Source organism: Rhinoderma darwinii, chromosome 1 (assembly GCF_050947455.1).
Source record: "Rhinoderma darwinii isolate aRhiDar2 chromosome 1, aRhiDar2.hap1, whole genome shotgun sequence".
NCBI classification, from domain to species: Eukaryota; Metazoa; Chordata; class Amphibia; order Anura; family Rhinodermatidae; genus Rhinoderma; species Rhinoderma darwinii.
Window position 1 is genome coordinate 437,465,582 of NC_134687.1, and position 14,919 is coordinate 437,480,500.

The following is a 14,919-nucleotide window of genomic DNA, read 5'->3' on the forward strand; positions in this document are numbered from 1 at the left end:
GTAAAGAATATCTGGGCAATTCATAGGCTGAAAATAGAAGATTTACAGTTCATCTTCCTTATAAACCGTGAACAGTTTATAAAAGTAAATGTACACATATGTGGCACATCATGAGTTTGGACTGTATGTAGCTACTTTATAAGCTATGCACAGTATACTTGCATATTAGATACTGTTGCAGAGAACTTAACAATAACCTTATTTACAAGAATTGTGAATAGTGCCAATAGTGTTCAGTAGGCATATAGAAGATAAAGGAGTTGGGCCAGCAGCGCCGAGCCAGCAGTACTTACTTAGGAGAAGGAGGTCCGGGCGGCACTTGTCTGTGGCAATTGGCTTTTGCATGCTCAGTCCTGAATAGTCCCTCACTGCTGCTCAGCAGCAGGCAGGGGTCCGGGTGTGCTGTGGCTGTCTGGCTGCTCCTGAATGCCTGTCTCACTCCTGCTCAGTAGAAAGTCACGTGTGTTAAGGTTTAGCCTGCTTTTATTGAGCTGAGATGGGTCAGGCCTGGACTAGCTATGTTCTCGCTGATTCTGCCTTCCTCCTTCTTCTGGCACCAAATGAGAAGAGGAAGAGACAGCTCTGGATATTTGACTCTGCATGGAGGCGCATGTCACGTCACCTGATTCCTGCGCAGCGTTTGTGCACCCCTACTTACATGCTGCTGAAGTAGATGAGCGGTGTTTTGCCTTCACTGGTCAGCCTAAAATGTATGGGTCTTTGCAGGGACATTTCAGGGCAACTGGAAACCCCCCTAAGTGTGCCCCCTTCACAAACTCATACATATCTAGTCCTGCTCTGAGTTGAGAAGTGGAGCTGCAAGCTGCAGAGACTGCAAGCAAGGTTTTGATGAGTGGAGCGAGGTTTGCAAGTGTGCAGGAAAGTACAAGTGTGCAGGAAAGTACGAAATAGTTTTGCACAAGGACATCGTAAACTGAGGTTTGATCATCTTTGTTTGTGCATTGTTGTTGTAGTCTGGAATAAAAAAGTTTACAATTTAAAAGGGGGGAAAAAAGGTTTAGTAATATACCGTAATTAGTTTGTATTTTTATTCTACTGTTTATCCCTATTTAAAGGGGTTTTCCAGCTGATAAAAATTGATGGCCTATCCTCAATAGCTGATGAGTCGGGTTCCGACTCCCATTCACTTCAATGGGAGAAAAGGCTGCAATACCTGTGAATCGCCACTAAATGTGTGTCGAACATTCACAGCGAGCAAAAAGAAATGAAGGAGAAGCAGCACTCGTACGAGCGCTGTGGCCCAATGGCGGATCATCATATGGGCGTTTCGGGCGGTCGCCCGGGGCCCGAGGCACTCAGGGGGCCCATTGTTGCCCGAACTGCACATAATCGTAAAAACTATGCAGCGCTAACTGTCACTGCAGAGAGAAGGTGCAGGCAGAACAATTCGGGGCGGGCTTAGCCGGGATAGTGAACGTTACCTCTACATAAATGTGCTCCGAATTGAAGGCTAAAGGACCTTTGATGACGTTGTGCCCATGTGACCCCCGCCCACCAATCAGGTCCGTCTATCACAGTGAAGGAGCAGAATATCTGCAGGGAAGAAGGCCCGCCCACCAGTCAAGTTTTTACACAGCACTCCAGGCTGGTGAGTGCTTTTCCAAACCCCCATCCCTTCATCACTCACTCCCTCCATCTGTTCATCCCTCCCTTCATTCTTCCATAACTCACTCCCTCCCTTCATCACTGCTGTGTGTGATGCTATCTACAGGGGCTGTGTGTGTGTGATGCTATATACAGGGGCTGTGTGTGTGTGATGCTATATACAGGGGGATGTGTGTGTGATGCTATATACAGGGGGATGTGTGTGTGATGCTATATACAGGGGGATGTGTGTGTGATGCTATATACAGGGGGATGTGTGTGTGATGCTATATACAGGGGGATGTGTGTGACGCTATATACAGGGGGATGTGTGTGACGCTATATACAGGGGGATGTGTGTGACGCTATATACAGGGGGATGTGTGTGATGCTATATACAGGGGGATGTGTGTGACACTATATACAGGGGCTGTGTGTGTGATGCTATATACAGGGGCTGTGTGTGTGTGATGCTATATACAGGGGCTGTGTGTGTGTGATGCTATATACAGGGGGCTGTGTGTGACGCTATATACAGGGGGATGTGTGTGACGCTATATACAGGGGGATATGTGTGATGCTATATACAGGGGGATGTGTGTGTGACGCTATATACAGGGGGATGTGTGTGTGACGCTATATACAGGGGGATGTGTGTGACGCTATATACAGGGGCTGTGTGTGTGATGCTATATACAGGGGCTGTGTGTGTGATGCTATATACAGGGGCTGTGTGTGTGATGCTATATACAGGGGCTGTGTGTGTGATGCTATATACAGGGGCCTTTGTGCACGTGGTGCTTTACTATACAGTGTTTGACACAATTATATTCAGGGGCGCAGTGTTTGGTGCTATTATATTTAGGGGCACAGTCTGTGGCACCATGATCATTTTGTTTTTGTTTATAGGTGTAGAAATGTTGGAAAAGTGAGCAACAGAAGACATCTAAGTGGCAAATTCTGCAGAAATGGGTCATGGCCGGGAGAAGTCGTCATGAAGTCTGGACCGGATGGAGAAGAAAAGAGGAAAAAAGTTACCAGAATCTGAGGAGTCGTCACATGTGAGTCACTAGATTTATAGAGAATCTGTCACCTCTCCTGACATGTTTATTATAGGAAATCCTTGTTTCACTAAAAGTCTTTGTGCAGTCCAGGACTGATAGACAAATGTGTGTTACTATTCCCCTTGTTAGGAGGATGTGTCCCTGCACAGTGTGATACTGTCAGCGATGGTTGGAGACTGTCAGTATGTAGGGACACAGCCCTTTGACAAGGGGAATCGTAACACCCATTTGTTAATGCTTGCACAAAAAGGTAGTGTTACGGCTCGGCGGGGGAGAAGGGGGGCCCAAGTTTGGGTAACAGCCCAGGGCCCATAGTCTACTTAATCCGCCACTGCTGTGGCCCCTTCAAAACAGCTGATTGGCGGGCTCCCGGGAGTCAGACCCTGACCCATCAGCTATTGATGGCCTATTCTGAAGATAGACTATCAATTATTATCATCTGGAAAACCCCTTTAAGTATGTGCTCCATGGACAATGTTACCAGGTGTGTATCTTCTTCAATGTATTCATGCCTTGAACAGCCAATTGAGGCTGAATATTGCTGCACTAAATGCAAGCATATTGTGTATTTGGAAGCTCAAGTTTTAAATCTAAATATGCAGCTTGCAACACACAAGAGCATTGCAAATCCGGAGAAGAGATTAAAACTCACTACTGTATGCAGGCACTGTCTAGGACCAGCGAGGAGGAGGTGAGTGGAGGGAGGCAAGTTCAGGACCCAGAGCTCAGTAGCTGGTTAACAGTTAGAAAAGGGGGTAGACAAAACCAGTAGTGGCGTTGGGCGCACGTGCATTGCACACAAGAAGCCGAGAACAGGATACTTCACATGTGCAGTAAGCAAGGTGTACAGTCCTCGACTTCATTTCCACATGCGCCTGATGCTGCCGGATTCCATACCCGGACTCCTTTTGGTAAAGTCTAATTAACTTTTCCCTGAACGTACATTTTAGAGGTAGGCATGTTTGGAATACGCACAGCTGCATAACGACATGCTGGTGGTTTAGTGGCTCCAAACGTACAGGTATCCTTTAAGGTGGACAGTAATGAAGTTTCTCCACCCAATATTATCTACGTAACCCATGAGGAAGTACAGCTACGACTAAATATTTATAAATCCCCTGGCCCAAACGATATTCATGCACTGTATTAGGGAAATTAAACTTGTAATTGACAGACCGTTAGATCCCATCTTCTCATAGTCTCTTGTAACAGGATTAGAAGCAGGTTTGGAGGGTGGCTGATTTTCCATCCAGTAAATTTGACATCTGTGGTATGTAAAATATTTGAAGGTATTCTAAGAGAGGAACAGCAGAAATAAATAGTGGTAAATAATCTAGTAACTGATAATCAGCATGAAAAACAGGTCTTGCCTAACCAACATGCTTGATTTCTATTAATCTCGATTTTACAAAGGCATTCTGCAAAATCATTTGATACTGTACCACACAACAGCCTTGTACAGCACTAAAGCTACAGATGCAGGGACTCGGGGACAATGTATGTAGATAGGTTAAGTACTGGTTTAGGGACAAAAAGATTTATCGTAAATGGTACATACTGAAAATGAGCTACAGTCAACAGTAGCGTATGACAAGGACCTGTGTTAGGCCCAATTCTTTTTAATATCTTTATTATTGACCTTGTGGATGGGTTTGATAATAAACTGTCAGTTTTTGCTGATGATACTAAACGTTGTAGGATACTTAAATAGCTTGATTGAATATTATAGAAAGACCTATATAAGCAGGCAGCATAGGCAAAAACATGGCAGAGGAATGTTAATGTTGATAAATGTAAAGTAATGCCCCTAGGCCGCAGTAATAGCATTAATGCATATACCGTAAATGGAATGAAACTGAGGATAACAGAACAAGAGAAGGACCTGGGTATTCTGGTAACAAGTAAGCTAAGCAGCAGTACCCAATGTCAAGCAGCAGCTGTAAAAGAAAATACGATTTTAGTGTATAAAAGGAAAGATAAAAACCCTTGATTCAAACGTAAAATTACCACTTTATAAATCCCTTGTAAGGCCATTTCTTGAATACTGGATTCAGTTTTTGGGCTACACAAAAAATATAGAAGAGCTTGAGAAAGTTGAAAGGTGGGCAACTAGATTACTAAATAGTATAGATGCCTCTATTATAATGAGTGGCTAGAAACATTGTGAAAGTTTACACTTGATGGACCTGTGTCATTTTTCAACCTACGTATGTAACTATATAACTCCTTTTACCAGGCAGTTCTCTATGATCCAGACGGATTCCAGACTGACACATTGTAGTAAACTACCAACAATATTTGTGTATCTACTGTTGATTTATTTAGCTCACAGAACATTGCCTAGACTAAATACAATTGTATCCACTTCTCAGAAGGATTAGGTATGTACGGGTTTGCTGCCTCAATGTAAACAAGAGTGTTCTCATTTACAGGGCCAGATTATGGCTGTCTAAAATATGGAACAACTAATTTATCTGGTGCAACCCAACTAACTTGGTGGCCTCCACCAACTCCAAAGATAAAGGTGCCACAAATTTTAAGCTATATAGCTGACAATATATAACTTGAAATGCATAAGCGACTCTTATTTATCACCTAAATTTTGTACTACAAAAACACCATTAGGGTACGGCCACACGGAGCGGCCCTGACATGGTCGCAATGCGGACAGCAACCGCGCTGATACTATGTAAGAGCGGCTGTCAAATACCTCGTTAAGGGGTATTCCGGTTACATGCGCATGCGCACTGCTGCTCCATTCATTCTCTATGGGAGCGCCAGAGATAGCCGAGTGCAGTGTTCAGCTTTTTCCGGCGCTGTAATTTGCAAAATCGTGCGCCCATAAAGGGTGTATCAATTCATGGCCGCATGATTTTGCAGCTAAAGGGATGGTTTACCTGCGTTAACATGCAGCCACTAACAGGCTGTTTGACAGCCGCACCGAACATGGTGCCAGCGCGGTTGTTAGCCGCGTTGTGACCGTGTCAGGGCCGATCCATGTGGCCCTACCCTTAACTACCTAGCTGCTGCTTGCTACACTTTGCCACTATTTTCAGCACAATATCACTGTTACCAGTTGCATCTAACTCTGCAAAAGCATTAGCGGAGTTGTGCAGGATTAGAAAAACATAGGCACTTTTTTTTCTAAAAAAACAGCTTCACACTAAGTCTACAGGTTGTGTGTGGAATTGCGGTTCAGCCCCATTTACTTCATTGGAACTGAGCTGTAAAACCAGACACAACCCATGGACAAGTGTAACTCTAGTTAATACCGCAACCATGTTTTTTTTAATTCAGGACAACCCTTATAATACTAAATACATCCCTATATGGTCAATTTGCTCAGTTTTTTATTTTACTACAACTTTATAACAAAATAATAATTCCATACAATAGCAATATAATAACACACCTAATAAAGCATTTCAATGTGCAAATAATACCACCTATACAATGTTACATTTTGTCATATGGTGCACAAATATAATGCACTAATGTAATACATGGCCTAATAACAGTGTCATGCAGCATATGTGTAATACCATCAAAAAGCAAGTAATACTGAGCTATTAGGTATATAATACTTAAATAATTCTACCACATAGAGTCTACATAATATTACCATGCTACTTTTAACAAATACTCCCATAAAGTACTCTTACCGGAACATGACATTTACCACGTATATAAAGACTTCTTTTAATTTTCCATCAAGGACAATATGTCACCATACCCTTAGGCTACATTCACACGAGCATGTCCGATTTACGTGCATAAATAACGCAGCATATTTCTTGCACTTCATGTCCATGTTCCATCAGTGTGCGTTGCGTATGGTATCAGTGGGCTTTGCGTGTGGCATGCATTTTTCACATCCGTGCAAGCACTTCTTTTTATTTATTTTTATTTCTCTGCATTTGATGCGTGAAACACATCAGATGACGTCCATGTGTCTGTGGACCAAAGACTTCAATGGGCAACAAGGTGCGGAAAAACGCACCAATATAGGACATGCAGAGAGTATTACGCATTGGACACTCGCGGCGTGAAAACTCCTCCATGTGTGAATAGCCCCATTGAAAAGGTGTCTGTGTGCTGTTAAATATTTAAACGGACAGCACAGACGAGGGTTACGCTCGTCTGAATGAACCCTTACTCCATTTCTTAATACTCATCCTCCTATTGTCTTCCTGCATCTGACATCTATACATATATAAGTATAAATATAAACCTGTTTCTACCCCTCTGACCTGTGTCTCACCCAAAGACACATAGAGGCCTTGAGAAAGCGTGTACGTACGTGAAACGGCCGTAGGCTTAATTCCACATCCTGACCGAGATCCAGTATTAAAGAAGTTTGTTGCAATCCGGTGAGTGCCTCGATATTTCTACTTGTTTCATTCAAGTTCTATTGTTCTGTACTGATCGATGAGCACCCCTAGGCAACGTAGCTGCTACAATCAGCAAAGATAAGAAGACCATTTTTATATGCTCCGTTCATACCAGTGAATCTGGTTCAGCAGTGGCAGCCGTTTTTTCCTTCTATTCAATCAACACATAGAGATGTGTTTGTACATAAACCATGAATGTATAAATATATTCCTCAAATAATATAATCTTATTTGTTAGCTGTCTGCATTTATAGAGAGATAGACCTCTGGCTGCACCTGACATCTTATTACCATATTACGGCTAACACTATTATATTGCTTTGCCTGAGTGTTTTATACTTTATACCAAAAACAGATTGGAAACCCATCACAAGAAAGCAGGATAACCTTTCCCAAAACTTTTCATTGGGGGTGTATTTCCTAGTTTCTTCTTATGGGATCTGATTCTTTGATACAGAATACACAGTCCAAAGAGTTACTCATCACACAACACTGCAAATACAGCATAAGGCCCTGTTCACATCTTCATCAGGGCATTCCATTGTTCTGCTCTGTCAGATGAGCAGAACATGGGAATGCCGAACGCAACAATTCTGTTGCAACATGGACACCACTGGCAGCCGATAGAACCCATTGACTTTAATGGGTTCTGTCGGCTTTCTGTTGAGGTATCCATTGTATTACATGCTGCGCTATTGTTTCTGGTAATTCCTGCCGGATCTGCGATTGATGCCCCTAAAGAAGCCTCTGATGCCGATGTGAACAGCTACTAAGGCCCTAGTAAGAAAAAATGCATCTAAGGCCTGTTTCATGTGGCCATAATACAAATGTATTATAGGGTCTGCATTACACCTCAACACTCACTATAAAACTTGGTTTATCTGGTCCATGTTTAGTTTAGTTGAACCATATGGGATCTGGGTGTTGTGGCCATAATAGGTACCCTAAAATGCGCCTGTATTGTGGCCATGTTAGACTGGGCTAAGTTCTGAACTGATCAGACAGTCACAAAATACATCCAATGACATAGATGCACAAACCCCCCTCCCCCATCTTTTAACATTGCCATTCTGCTGCTACCAATACTGTGCATGCTACTGTTCTATGTGCCCCCATTACTGCACCTAGAAAGCGGCCCAATTAACCACTATACTTCAGATATAATAGTGTCTGAGAACGGGGATACAGATGAAAGTAGGGGTGTAACTACAAAATTATAGGCCCCATTCCAAACTTTTAAATGAGCCCCACATCAAACTGAATTCAGACCTTAGAACGGGGCAAACATTTTTATCAGATTCCAGACCATGCCTCTTATAAAAATTCAGACCCCAAATAGAAACCACAATATAAATTTGGACCCATAAACAGACACCTAAAAAAATTCAGGCCCCAGTATATTGTTCGACCGGTTATAAATACCTGTAGGCCGGTGGCGATATCTAATTTACACCTAATTACAGTACTAATTTTCAGAGAATAATTTTGACACATGCACACTAGTGAGGTTATGTTTTGGCCTGTCTACACTATGTCCTTATTTTTTTGCGGTATGCCTTATAGTTTTTATTGATACCATTTTGGAGTACATACGACTTTTTGATTGGAAGGAAGGGTAAACAGAAAACAGTCATTCTGCCATTGATTTATTTTATTTTTTACGGCGTTCACTATGTGGGTTAAATTACATGGGACGCGGCAACACCAGTTATCTATTTTTTTGTTTTGTTTTTTCATAATAATGCATTATGTAATGGGAAAAGGTGGGTGAGTTTTTAGTCTAATAGGCATACATTGTAGGCAGATCTGGGGGCCTTTGTTAGGCCACTAGCTGCCATGGAAACCAGTGTCACCCCACGACTGTGTCGTGGGGTTGTTGATGGGGTGAGAGGGAGCCACTCTCTCTAAAACGACTTAGATGCCGCAGTTGCTATTAAACGGGTCTGTTTGAAGGTTTTATATCGGTGGGTTTGAAGAAAACTTTGATCCTGCCCATTAGAGCAGGAGCCTGGCTGTCTTTAGCTGTCTTTAACTGTTGGTATGATGTTTACTCTGAAATGTTGACTTTGTTTGTTTGACCCATCTGAAATCATGAGACTTATGTCGTCCAAATCGTTTCACTCTTGATTTATCTCGTCTATCCTACATTGTTATCCTACAATGCAAGCAGTCTACTCCTGCCAAGATTTACACGTTCCAAGTCTTCTTCATTTGGTGATCACGTTCACTGCGAAATGATGGAGTCTGAGTTTTTTTTTTTAAATTTATAGGATAGACTGTTGCTTCTGTAGGAGATGTAAGCCGTTACTAAGGATAATGGAAGCATGTACTGTATAACAGGACAAATCTATATTTCCCTTTCTATTTTACTTTTATTTATTTTATATATTTTTATATGCTGGATACATATTGTGATCTATTATGAAGTAGTATCTAACAACATCTCTGCCTATTGGTTGTATTGAAAATATTGCAATTGTATTCATGGCTGTTAGTGGTCAAATGAAAGAGACACTATATTCATGTTGCTTTTAGTCTTTTGACAAAAGTTATAAAGCTTAGAGTGAAAGCATAAGCCTTTGTGATAGAGAATAAATTTACTGCTTTTGCCTGGAACAGAAAAGTTTTGGGAGAAAAGATACATTATTCTCTATTTTTAAATTGCTTTTTACTTCACTTATAAAGCTCTTGTTCGTGCCAGGAACATACCGCTTTTGGAGAATAATAAATATGCTGTTCCTGATCAGAACCATGGTGTTCAGAGCTATAAATTATTGTCTATTTCTGCATTTTATCTTATCGGGTATAAACCACAGTTCCTGTGTGGAATGCAGGTTTTTCAAGAGGATCAAATTCACATTTTTTCTATTACCAGATTTATGTTTAGGTGAACAATAGATACAGAATCCACTGGTTTGTGCTTATTTTTTACACATATAATGTATTAAACAGGTATCTTTAAGAAAATCAATCAGATACTACTTTTACAAACGTACTTATGGAATAGTTTTTAGAAAAATATTTATACACATTGTAGAATCTGTCACCAAGCTGATAATGCAGTGGTATTTATTGTGAGAAGAAATTCCAAGTTGGGGTTTTAATGATTTTATTGTTCAAAATGAGAAACAAAAGCAGGCCTTCCAGGGCTGGCATTAGAATAAGGCAAATTAGGGCATATACCAAAGTCCACTGGTCTTGGGGGACACATGGTTATCTAGGTAAACATACTTTATGCTTGTCAAACCAAGGCTGAGGCCCAGTGTGAATGTGTTGCCCAAGGTACAACAGAAACCTGGGGTCTCAAATACAGTATGGAGGTGAATATTAAAATATCAAGAACCAAACGATCAAGTAACTAGAGATGAACTTCAGGGGGTAAGTGGAGAGGGAAATACAGATACAGTAGCGCTCCTACTGTGTTGACTTCTGCAAATCTTGTGCATAAAATGTGAAATAATACTCATCTTATTCAGGCAAGTGTAGGCAAATTATACATATATAGTGAAAATAGGTAACCCTTGTGCCAGCACGTGATATTAACTGAAGTGGGTATTTGATCAGGAAGTGTGTCAAATTGTAATTGCTATATAGAAAGGCAGAAATGAACGCTCCTATGGTAGTACAATAAGTAATTAAGGGAAGTCTTAGGTTAGAGGTATCTACCAAAATGACCATGGAAGCAGGGGGAATGTAGCACAGTCTTGAATCATAGATCTCACATAGACCAGGTGGGAGATCAAATGCCAATGAAATCCGGCTCCGCAACTGGAGACAACTATCTGTTTTTATGCTTGCTTTAGGGGACTGGAGATGGCCTAAGATGACGTGCAGGAAACTCCAGGGAGCCATCCTGTTTGTTATATATGTCTTAGTATGTTTGAGTTTAGGAGAAGTACAGATACGCGCTCGCTGTCTTTTCTTCTCGGCGTGTCATTATCATACAGTAGGTCGGTGTTGGGCAAATCTCTTTGTGATGCAGGAGACACATGGAGTTTTGCTGTTGATAATATCTCTTTGCGTACAGATGTAGCCATCTTTATCTTGACTCTGATAACTTGCTGTAGCGTGATATCACACAACAAAAGCCATTGAAAAGTAATTGAAAAAGTCAAGATAAAGGATCTTGCCACTCTTTATTTAATGTGTTAAAAGTCAAGATAAAGACGGCTACATCTGTATTTCACTGCAGGAGAAGCACAGATGTGTCTTCGCTATCTTGTCTCCATAGCTTGCTGATATCTTGCAGTGAATCGATGTTGGCCAAATCTCCTTGTGCCTTCTGGGGGAATAATGCAGATATGCAGAGTGGTGTCGGACAGCAGGGCTGAGGAATTTGAGCTCTTCATTGAGGCCTAATGGACCAAGGGTGTTGAGTTTACAGTATTTATCCAAAGGTTTTTTTTTTCTTAGTTTATTAAATCTCTTATGGTGACTGTAAAATATCAGGATCTGTTCTATTAGGGTTATTTTCATAACTATGGGGTATGCTTGCTGTGCTACATATGTTGTTTTTGTAACTCTCATCTCACTTGGAAGGAAGTTACGGAAACTGCGTAGCACAGCAATCTACAGTGTTTCCGTGATCTAGGCCATCTCTCTACAGAATCTTCGTCTAGATACATATCTGTTACTTTTTTATTGTTTCGTTTTGCAGGAAGTTTTCCGTTTGATCCAAATTTCCTTTCCATATGAAGAGGACGCCATCTATATATCTCTTGTATATGATGATTTGGTCAGAATAGATGTCAATATTGTGAATGTATTATTTTTCAAATGTATCCATATAGAGATTCGGAGAACTTGCAAATCATGTCCCCATAACAGCCTGCATGTTTGCCGATATATGGTTAAAAAGCGAAATAGTTAAGCTAGAAGATGAATACATTGGATTTAATGAGCAATTATTATTGATCATCAAGAATGAGGGGATTTCTGCCTAGATAGTATGAGACTGCCTGAGTTCCTTTTTCACGAGATAAGTTTGTATAGAGAAATAATACGTCAATAGAAATCCAAACATATTCAACAGGTACCCATTTATTTAAGTTAGGCTTCGTTCACATCTGCGTTGGGACTCCGTTCATGTGTTCCATCGGACCTTTCTGTCAGGGGATCAAATGAATGGAAACCAAACTGAAACAAACGAAAACCTTAGGTCTACGTTTGCATCGCCACTGATTTCAATGGTGACAGATCGGGTTCAAATGGTTTCCATCTGTCACCGTTGTTTAAAGGTTCTGTAATTTTGACAGAATCAATACCGTAGTCGACTGCGCTATTCATTGCGTCAAAATGACGGAACTCTTAAACAACGGTGACAAACGAAAACCATTTGCACCGGATCAATCACCATTGAAATCAATGGTTTCCGTTTGTTTCAGTTTGGATTCCGTTCATGGGTTCCCCTGAGGGGAAGGTCTGACGGAACCCATGAACAGAGTCCCAATGCAGATGTGAACGAAGCCTTAAGATGACAGTTAACTTAAAAATATATATAAATGAATATTAATAAAAAAGATTTGGTCCTGGAGATAAAACTAATAGTTGATATAATGGATAACTTGGTGAATTGATGAGGAAATTGAATAATTTAAGTAAATAGAAAGACGTTGGTGGATTTTATATCAGAATGATAATGATTTTTGACTTTTGTGTTAAGATCAGTCTTGTAAGTATAAACAAGATCTAATAATGGAGCTACTAAATTCTAAGAGGATACGGGATCAGAGTATACTACTGCATTTCTTAACATGGTAAATCTTATTAAAATACTGATGCAATCTTGTCTGGTGAGGTTCTTATGTTTGGTTAGAAATGACTGTTTAGATTACGAAAGTCAGAGGACATGAAAAATAAAATGTTTCAATATGGCGCCCATTACATTGTGTGGGATTAAAGGTGGATTTTGGTTAATATGGGTTGATCGAAAATAATATCAAGCTCTATGTGGATTGTAAGATTTGAAGGATTCGGGTCTATATCTATAAGTAGTTGAAGTGCTGTGGGTTTCTGTTTTCGTTTTTTACGTAACCATATTTTTTAAGGGTTTATTTCCTTAAAAGTTTATTTGAGGAAGGAAATAATTGAAATTCATTGGCTTTTGTTAATCGACAACAAGTAAGATTTTTTTTATAAGGTTTGGCCTCTTCTGTGGAAATGTTGCGGTCAGATTGGTAGAAAATGCTTTTTTTTAGATTAGTGTTTCTTTTGTTGGTAATGTGAGATAATAGAGAGATTTTCTGCACGTTAGTAAATTTGTGTTTATTTTTTTTTTCTTTTACTTCTCTTTTCTCTAGGGATATTTTAGGCAGAAATTCTGGTTGTACAACAAAACCACGTTTATTGTGATTGATTATATACAAATACCAAATCCATACTAAATCTTGCCTAGACTGATTTAAAGTTAAAGAGGCTCTGTCACCAGATTATAAGTGCCCTATCTCCTACATAATCTGATCGGCGCTATAATGTAGATAACAGCAGTGGTTCATTTTTTAGCAAGTTATGGACAATATTACATTTATGCTAATTACTTTCTTAATAAACAACTGGGTGTGTTTTTACTTTTTACCAACTGGGCGTTGTATAGAGGAGTGTATGACGCTGACCAATCAGCGTCATACACTTCTCATTGTTCATAGCATATATTTTTCCATGTTAAAGGTGTCCATAGCCTTTAATGACTACAATAAATAAAATGCTTACCACTATGCTAACAATTAAGCAAGGTCATGTAGCATGTGGCAGATAGAAACCAACTGGCCCCCATGCCGTCAGAAACAAATGTAACGTGCACACATTCTCAAGTATATATGGTGGACAATCATTTCTTTTTGGGTTCAATTAAACATACTGCGATTAATTTGTAATTTAAAAATACAAAACTATTGGTGTAAAGGATCTGCCAGGCACTGCGGGGTTAACTCCCAGAACTAATCAGTCAGCACCTGAGAATACTTCCCTGAGACTGACTCCTGCTTCCACCATTCAGGCTGGCAGGCTTAGGAGTGGGAGAGCCTATCGTAACCTGGCCAGACTCAGCTAGCTCCCGCCCTCGGTCTATTTAAGCCTGCACTTCCTGTCCCTCGGTGCTTGTTATTGCTTTGGTTTCCTTCCTTGTGGTTCCTGGCCCAGCTACAGCTCCTGCTATTTTTGATCCTGCTCCATACCGACCCTGGCTTACCGACTACTCTTCTGCTTTTCGTTTTGTACCTCGCACACTCCTGGCTTGACTCGGCTCGTTCACCACTCTGGTTGCTCACGGTGTTGCCGTGGGCAACGGCCCCTTTTCCTTGCTTGTGTTCCTTGTATGTTTGTCGTGTTTGTCGTGCACTTACTGAGCGCAGGGACCGCCGCCCAGTTGTACCCCGTCGCCTAGGGCGGGTCGTTGCAAGTAGGCAGGGACAGAGTGGCGGGTAGATTAGGGCTCACTTGTCCGTCTCCCTACCCCCTGCCGCTACATAATAACAAGCCCATACCTAGTCTACCCCTGGTCCCTGACACCACTATGGATCCCCGTGAGACCCTGGCTCAGCAAATGCAGGGTCTCTCCCTACAGGTCCAGGCCCTGGCTCAGAGGGTCAACCAGCCTGATGCTACCCTGGTAGTTCCCCGCACCGCACCTCTTGAACCCCACCTCAAGTTGCCCGACCGGTTCTCAGGGGACCGGAGGACTTTTCTCTCCTTTCGGGAGAGTTGTAGGCTTTACTTTCGTTTAAAGCCTCATTCCTCAGGTTCTGAGAGCCAGCGGGTGGGTATAATTATGTCCCGGCTCCAGGAAGGGCCCCAAGAGTGGGCCTTCTCCTTGGCTCCTGACGCCCCTGAACTTTCCTCCGTTGATCGTTTCTTTTCTGCTC